The 7,700-nt window shown below is 37.1% G+C and overlaps 1 pseudogene; it reads left to right on the plus strand.

The window, feature by feature from the left end:
- The first annotated feature begins 266 nt into the window (after positions 1 to 266).
- LOC144307148 (annexin A2 pseudogene) lies at positions 267 to 1,365 on the plus strand (annotated as a pseudogene).
- The last annotated feature ends 6,335 nt before the right edge of the window (positions 1,366 to 7,700 follow it).

The following is a 7,700-nucleotide window of genomic DNA, read 5'->3' on the forward strand; positions in this document are numbered from 1 at the left end:
AGAGGCTCTACAACTGGGGATGCTCATAGCTCTCAGCACCCAGCCCAGCTTCCTTCAAAATGTCTACTGTTCTGGGGCAGCCCAGATGGCTCAGCAGTTTAGTGCTGCCTTCAGCATGAAGGCATGATCCTGGGACCCGGGATTGAGTCTCACATCGGGCTCCCTGCATGGAGCCTGCTTCTCCCTCTGCCTGTGTCTCTGCCTCTCTGTCTGTCTCTCTCTCTCTGTGTCTCTCATGAATGAATAAATAAAAAATCTTTTAAAAAATGTCTACTGTTCATTAAATTCTCTGCAAGCTCAGCTTGGAGGGTGATCACTCCACACCCTGAAGTGCATATGGGTCAGTTAAAGCATACTCCAATTTTGATGCTGAGCATGATGCTCTGAACATTGAAATGGCCATCAAGACCAAAAGTGTGGATTAAGTCACTATTATCAACATTTTGATCAACCACAGCAATGAACAGAGACAGAATATTGCCTTCTTCTACCAGAGAAGGACCAAAAAGGAACTTGCATCAGCATTGAAGTTAGCCTTGTCCAGCCACCTGGTGACCATGATTTGGGGCCTATTGAAAACACCTGCTCAGTATAACACTTCTGAACTGAAAGCCTCCGTGAAGAGACTGAGGACTGGTGAGGACTCCCTCATTGAGATCATCTGTTCAAGGACCAACCAAGAACTTCAGGAAACTAACAGAGTCTACAAGGAAATGTACAAGACTGATCAGGAGAAGGACATAATTTCTGACACATCTGGTGACTTCGTCAAACTGATTATTACCCTTGCAAAGTGTAGAAGAGCAGAAGATGGCTCTGTCATTGATTATGAACTGATTGACCAAGATGCTTGGGATCTCTATGATGCTGGAGTGAAGAGGAAAGGAACTGATGTTCCCAAGCGGATCAGCATCATGACCAAGAGGAGTGTGTGTCACCTCCATAAATTATATGAAAGGTACAAGAGCTATAGCCCTTATGACATGCTGGAGAGCATCAAGAAAGAGGTCAAAGGAGACCTGGAATGTTCTTTCCTGAACCTGGTCCAGGACATTCAGAACAATGCCCTGTATTTTGCCAACCAACCATACAACTCCATGAAGAGCAAGGGGACTCATGATAAAGTTTTGATTAGAAGCATGGTCTTTTTCAGTGAATTGGACATGTTGAAAATTAGTTCTGAATTCAAGAGAAAGTATAGCAAATTCCTGCACTACTACATCCAGCAAGACACCAAGGGCAACTACCAGAAAGTGCTGCTGTACCTGTGTGGTGAGGATGACTGAAGCCCACCATGGAATGAGCATCTAGGAGTTGTGCTTCTTTGTTTCCAGTTAACAGTTCTAGAAAATAGCCTGTGACTAACAGTCCTCTTTTACCCACCGCCACAAGGATGATGGATGTTAGCATAGCTCCCTCCCCATCCTTATTTCAGTTGCCTAAGCATTGGCTGCCTTTCATGTCTAATCTCTCCTTTTACCCAAAGAAATGAACATTCCAAGGAGTTGGAAGTGAAATCTATAATGTGAAACACTTTGTCTCTTGTGTACTGTGTCATAAACAGATGAATAAACTGAATTTTTGTTATAAAAATTTTTTTTAAAAATTTTAAAATCAGAGAATATATTAAAGAGGTAGACAGTGACATGATTGACCAAATGGTGGCTGTTCTCTGCAGGAAAGCTTAATGTTATAAGATGTTGTTATGGAATTAGGCTTTATAGGATGGGCTCCAACCATTGTGTGAATTATAGTATTCTAGAATAGCAGAGACCAGGAGATGTCTGAGGTAAAGTGGGCTTTATTTTATATAAGCGACAGTTTCCAGGTGGTAATTAGAATCCTAACCCTGAACGATCTATAGCAATGGTTTATGAAGCTCTTGAATGCAACCTAGTTGAGGAGCTATTCGATAAGGATACTGTTTGGCTTTTAACAACAACAAAAATAAATCAAAAATGGGTGAGCAGAGACATTTGAAGTCAGACCCCACAACAGAAAAACACAAGCAGCCTACTAATTTTCAAGAACTCATTCCAACTGACTAATAGGTTCTCCTATTATTGTGGGAACTTAGGGATGACAGTGAAAAGTGAAGTCCTAGTTTCTTTCCATCTGACAAATGGTCCCATGAGTTTGTGGACCCATTCTATATCTGCTTCCCTGTCTCATTGCACATAATTGAGATGGATATGCTTAGCAAAACCTCCTGGCCAGTGGAAAAGGAATCATTATGGTACAAAAAGTCTAGTCAATATCCCTAAAACTATCCCCATTAGCCATAATAGTGAATCAGAAACAATAATACACTTTGGGGGAATTCCTGGGTGGCTCAGTGGTTTAGCGCCTGCCTTTGGCCCAGGGCGCGACCCTGGGGTCCTGGGATCGAGCCCCTTATTGGGCTCCCAGCATGGAGCCTGCTTCTCCCTCTGCCTGTATCTCTGCCTCTCTCTCTCTCTCTCTTTCTCTCTCTCTCTTTCTGTGTCCATGATGAATAAATAAATAAATAAATAAATAAATAAATAAATAAATAAATCTTTAAAAAATAATAACACACTTTGGGTGAAATTATAAATATTGGTTCAAAGTAGTAAAATGACAGTTTCCACTCTATCCCCATTCATCACACCAAGATGGCTTTTTAAAAAAAAATGAATGGATCATGGGGCTGATAATAAATTATCACTAATTAAAGCAAACAATAGATAAGTTGCAGCTGCTGTGCTCTATATATGGTGGTAGCTTCTGCCAGAGGTCAACATTGCTTCTGGCACTTGTTATGCAACTCTTGATCTAGAACTGGAATCGGCAATATTTCTTCATAAAGGGCAACTCAGTAAAAATTTTAGACTTACAGGCCATATGTTCTATGTCACAATTACTCAACTCTGTCATTACAGCACAAAATGATCCTTGCACAATATGTAAATAAATGGATGTGACTATGTTCCAATAAAACATCACTTATAAAAATAGATTTGGGTTCAGATTTGGCCCATGGGCCATAGTTTGCCAAATGTTGATCCAGAGAATATTATTTTTCTATCAGGAAGGATGTTCATCTTTACTTGAGCAAGAAATCAAACCATATTCACTATCTTTTTTAGGGCTATTTTAACTCCCCTATTCTCTATTTAAAAAAATAACTATCTTGACTCTTTGGGTACGTTCCACTGGTCCATTATATTGATGACTTTATACTAATTGACCTGGTGAGTAGGAATTATCAAGAACAGAATGGATCCCCTAGTGACACACAGGTACCAGATGGTGGGTGAGAAACCCTACAGTAAACAGAACTCTCCCCCATCAATGAAATTTTTGGAGGTCCAATGATCTTGGAATGAGGGGACATTCACTGTATGCTAAAAGACAAGTTACTAGATTCTTACCACAATGAAAAAGATGCGTGATGCTGTTTTTTAGGTTTGGACACAGCATATAACATTCTCTGTAATACTTCTTCAAGTCATGTATCAGGTGACTTCATAGGTGGAGAAGGTTCTTCATCAGATTTAGGATGAAGTACAAGCACTCAGATTCTGGGACCATATGATTCAGAAACCCAGAACTAACCCATATTAGAAATGCATGCTATGTGGAATTTCGTGTATGTCTCAAATGAAGTTGAAGTGCAGATCTCAAGGAGAAAACTACTCATCATATTAAAAGGAGCTTCTGGGGACGCCTTGGTGGCTCAGTGGTTGCATGTCTGCCTTTGGCTCAGGGTATGATCCTGGAGTCCTAGGATCAAGTCGCGCATCGAGCTCCCTGCATGGAAGCCCCTTCTCCCTCTGTCTATGTCTCTGTCTCTCTCTCTCTGTGTCTCTCATGAATAAATAAAATCTTTAAAAAAAAAAGGAGCTTCTGTTATGCTACTTTTTAGTAAGGACTATGTGTCTGACTATGGAATGCCAAGTTGTAACAAAACTAGAGTTGTCAGTATAATCTAGATACTATCACATCCACTAAGACATAATTTGAGTGTACATAATAGAATTCCTCTGTATGATGGGAATGGGATATCTGTAATCAAACCTAATTTGATCCAAAAGACACACATATATTACCTGAATAGGTGACTACATAAACCTCTAGCCTATTCCTGTTACACAATTGGCTCTCTCTCAAGTCATACACCCTGATGGTCTTGTTGATGTTCCCTATTCAATTGAAAGAAAAGAAAAAAAAATCCTAAATCTAGTTTACAGATGGGTTACCTTGATATCTGAGGGAAAGCCAGAAATGAGCATTCTCACACATAGCTCCATTCAAAGATTCAAAGGACATAATGAGGACAAATCTTCCCAGCGATAAGAACTTTGAGCAACACACTTGATCATATCCTTTTAGGGAAGAAGTGGTTGAGATAAAGACATATATGGGTTGTTCAGCAGTGGCAAATGATTTGGTTAGTTGGTTAGGGGACTAGAAGGAACAAGATTGAAAGATTTAATAAAAAAGTTGTAATAAAGAGAAATGTGGATGGGACTATGTGAATGGACCTTAAATGTGAAGATTTTTATGTTTCATGTCAATGTCCACAAGAGAACATGCACTGCAGAGGAGATACTGAAGAACACGAGAAATAAGATGATTTGTCCAGTAGATGTCAGTCAGCCTCTATCCTTTGCTAGCCCCTTGCTTGCATGATTAGCCAATGAGCAGGACAGCTATGATGGCAAAGACAAAGGCTATGAATGAGCATAAAGGTAGGGACACGCTTTTGCCAAGGCTATACAAGTCATAGACATTGCTGAACATCTGAACTTTCAACAGCACAGAACCACTGGCTAGCATGTTGTACACACCAAACCTCTTATATCATGAAGGGAACAATGTTTCCCTTCAATGCAATTGAAACTTACTTTGGAACAATATTTTTCTTCCTTGCACAGATACTACTATCCAAGTCTTTGACAGATTCACTATTATGATATATATATAGACTTAGACCCAAGGAAGTCATTTTATAGCAATAGAGATGTAACAATAAATATGTGCCCATAAGATTCACCAGTCTTACCATATAGCACATGACCCATAATTTCACATCCTGAATTTTAGAATGAACACTCAAAAGTTTAAGATAACAGCTAAGAGGAGATATTCTGCTGGGTTGGAGCAATCTCTTAGAGAATGTGGTATAAATATTGAGTCAGTGGCAAATAGATGGCATTGTGTGTCCAGGAGCTAGAACACATACAACCAAGAACCTTGGGACAGAGTAGGATTGGCTCTTATTGCCATTCTCAGTGATCTCTTTGGAGAATTTTTATTTACTCTCCATGGAACTTTAGTCTCTAAAATTGTCTGGATTGGTTTCATCAATGGGACTGTAGTTTGCTTCACTAATGTTTAGTTTAAGATTTTTAAGAGATTGTAGCTGCCATCATCCTTGAATACCAGTAATTAAGTATTTTCATGAAGTATTTAGGAAATGCTAGGGATTAACAGCAGCAGTACTGCTTATATTTTATCTCATGTCGCCTTGATATACCGGAGTTCACCTAAAATTGTAGTTTCTGACAAGAATGCATCAGGGATAGAGATGTTTCAAGAACAATTTTCTGCTGAAGATAAAAGTATAGGCATAAGGCTTAAGGTATCCTTTGGGGAAAACCCAACATAAGTTATATATCTCAAATATGTAATGTATAAGTTAAATATATGTAATAATATGAATATATGTTCATGTATATATGTATATACATATATAATATATATGGTATATATGAATACATATAGTAATATGAATATGTATATATTAAATACACATAACACAAAACCAGTTATATGACTTTATATGGATACTGAGTATATTGTTTCTCCTCACAGACAGATCTTGCCTAGCAGTCTTGTAGGCTAAGAGAATATGTGAGTCATCTCTGATCCTAGCAATAGGAAACATACTAAAACCATTCTAACTCATAATGAATATAGACACAATATAATTAGATCAGCAAATCAAGCAGAGAATTCAAGGTCTAAATGGAAGACAATTAAAATGGTCCTCATTATTCACGCTGAGAAACTGATCTTGGACAGCACATGCATTGCAAGAATTGTTATGAGATAAAAGGGCAAATAGCCTGCACAGTCTGACCAATAGCACATTCCCCAACATGTTCTTGGAAAAGCTTGTAAGAGAAGAATTAAACCTACAGAATTAAACAGTGGAAAAATGGTTCCTTTTGCTGCAGCAAGAAAATCATTGGTTTATAAGTTTAGAAATGTATAGAGAAGGCTTATTAGGCACCAGGAATAATCTAGATGCCTGAAATAATGTGTGAAACACAAGACACCATCACTTTAAATTTTCTTCTTCTATTCATATGGATGTCAAGGGTCAGAGCTAAAACCTGAAACTTCAGTTATCAAATTCTCAACAGTTAAAATTAATTACAAATACTTCTTAATAAGTCAAATGTTGAAAATACATTCTTAAGATAGAGATAAAATAAATGCTGATAGAAATAGTTCAGAAAAGTCAAGCAAAATAATTTAAATATGTAATATTTTCAAGTCATTTTAACCCAGTTTAATGTGGAATTAACTGTTTTGATTTACTTCACTTTGCTTTACTTTGCTCAATCCAGAGTTGTTTCTTTTTTCTTTCAATTCCTTTGCTATCGCCACCATGTTTAATAAATGATCTGTTCTGTTACATATTTTTATTAACTTAAGCTTATGTAAATTTTTTGTTGTTGTTATTTGGCCCTTAGTACTTTCATTTGGTGGCAGGTATTGAGTGCCTGAAGGTGGGAGTGGAAAGAGATTTAGATGAGTAACTTTATTTTGGTACAAACACTATAGTAAAACGACAAAGGGAGGAAAATGAAAGAAGTACTGAAAACTGTACCTTTTCTGACCTGCTTTTTGGTTTAATTTATATCTTATGAGAATTTAGAAAATCAGACAAAATCATTCATTGGAAAAATATAAACTTTCAAAATATCATTGCACTGTAATCTCCCAATAAATTAAAGTGCAATGAATATTTTTATTAAAACTTAGTAGTCTGCACTAAGTAAATAGGTTTTCTGGGGAAAAGTTACCATTGTGTTTTTTATTCAACTTTTGTAGAATAAAAATTTTTCATTAATAATCTAGATATCATTTTAAGCATTGTACGGACTTGAATTTTGAGTTAATATCCATTTCCATAAATGTATCATATAATTCATAAAATTATTTCGTCTTTCATATCGGGAGGGGTTAGATAATCTCAGAAGAGAAGTATAGAATTATTGCTGAATATTGGGTATCCCTGGGTGGCTCAGCGGTTTGGCACCTGCCTTTGGCCCAGGGCGCAATCCTGGAGTCCCTGGATCGAGTCCCACGTCGGGCTCCCTGCATGGAGCCTGCTTCTCCCTCCTCCTGTGTCTCTGCCTCTCTCTCTCTCTATCTCTCTCTGTCTATCATAAATAAAGAAATAAATCTTTTAAAAAAAATAATTATTGCTAAATATTAAGTTTTATAAAAACTTGAAACTTTTTACTATTAAAAGCAAAGTGTCTATAAATTAAACAATTTTTACTCATAATCATGATGTCATAAATAGAATAAACAAGAGATGGTCTAGACCAATCCTTGTTTTGCAAATGAAAAAAAAAAATCTGTGCTTGGGGACATTTAATGACACTAATCATTTAATCCTAACTAAGTGACAGACACTGAATAGTAAACAAAATATCTTC

The sequence above is a fragment of the Canis aureus genome, chromosome 38, assembly GCF_053574225.1.
Source record: "Canis aureus isolate CA01 chromosome 38, VMU_Caureus_v.1.0, whole genome shotgun sequence".
Classification (NCBI taxonomy): Eukaryota; Metazoa; Chordata; class Mammalia; order Carnivora; family Canidae; genus Canis; species Canis aureus.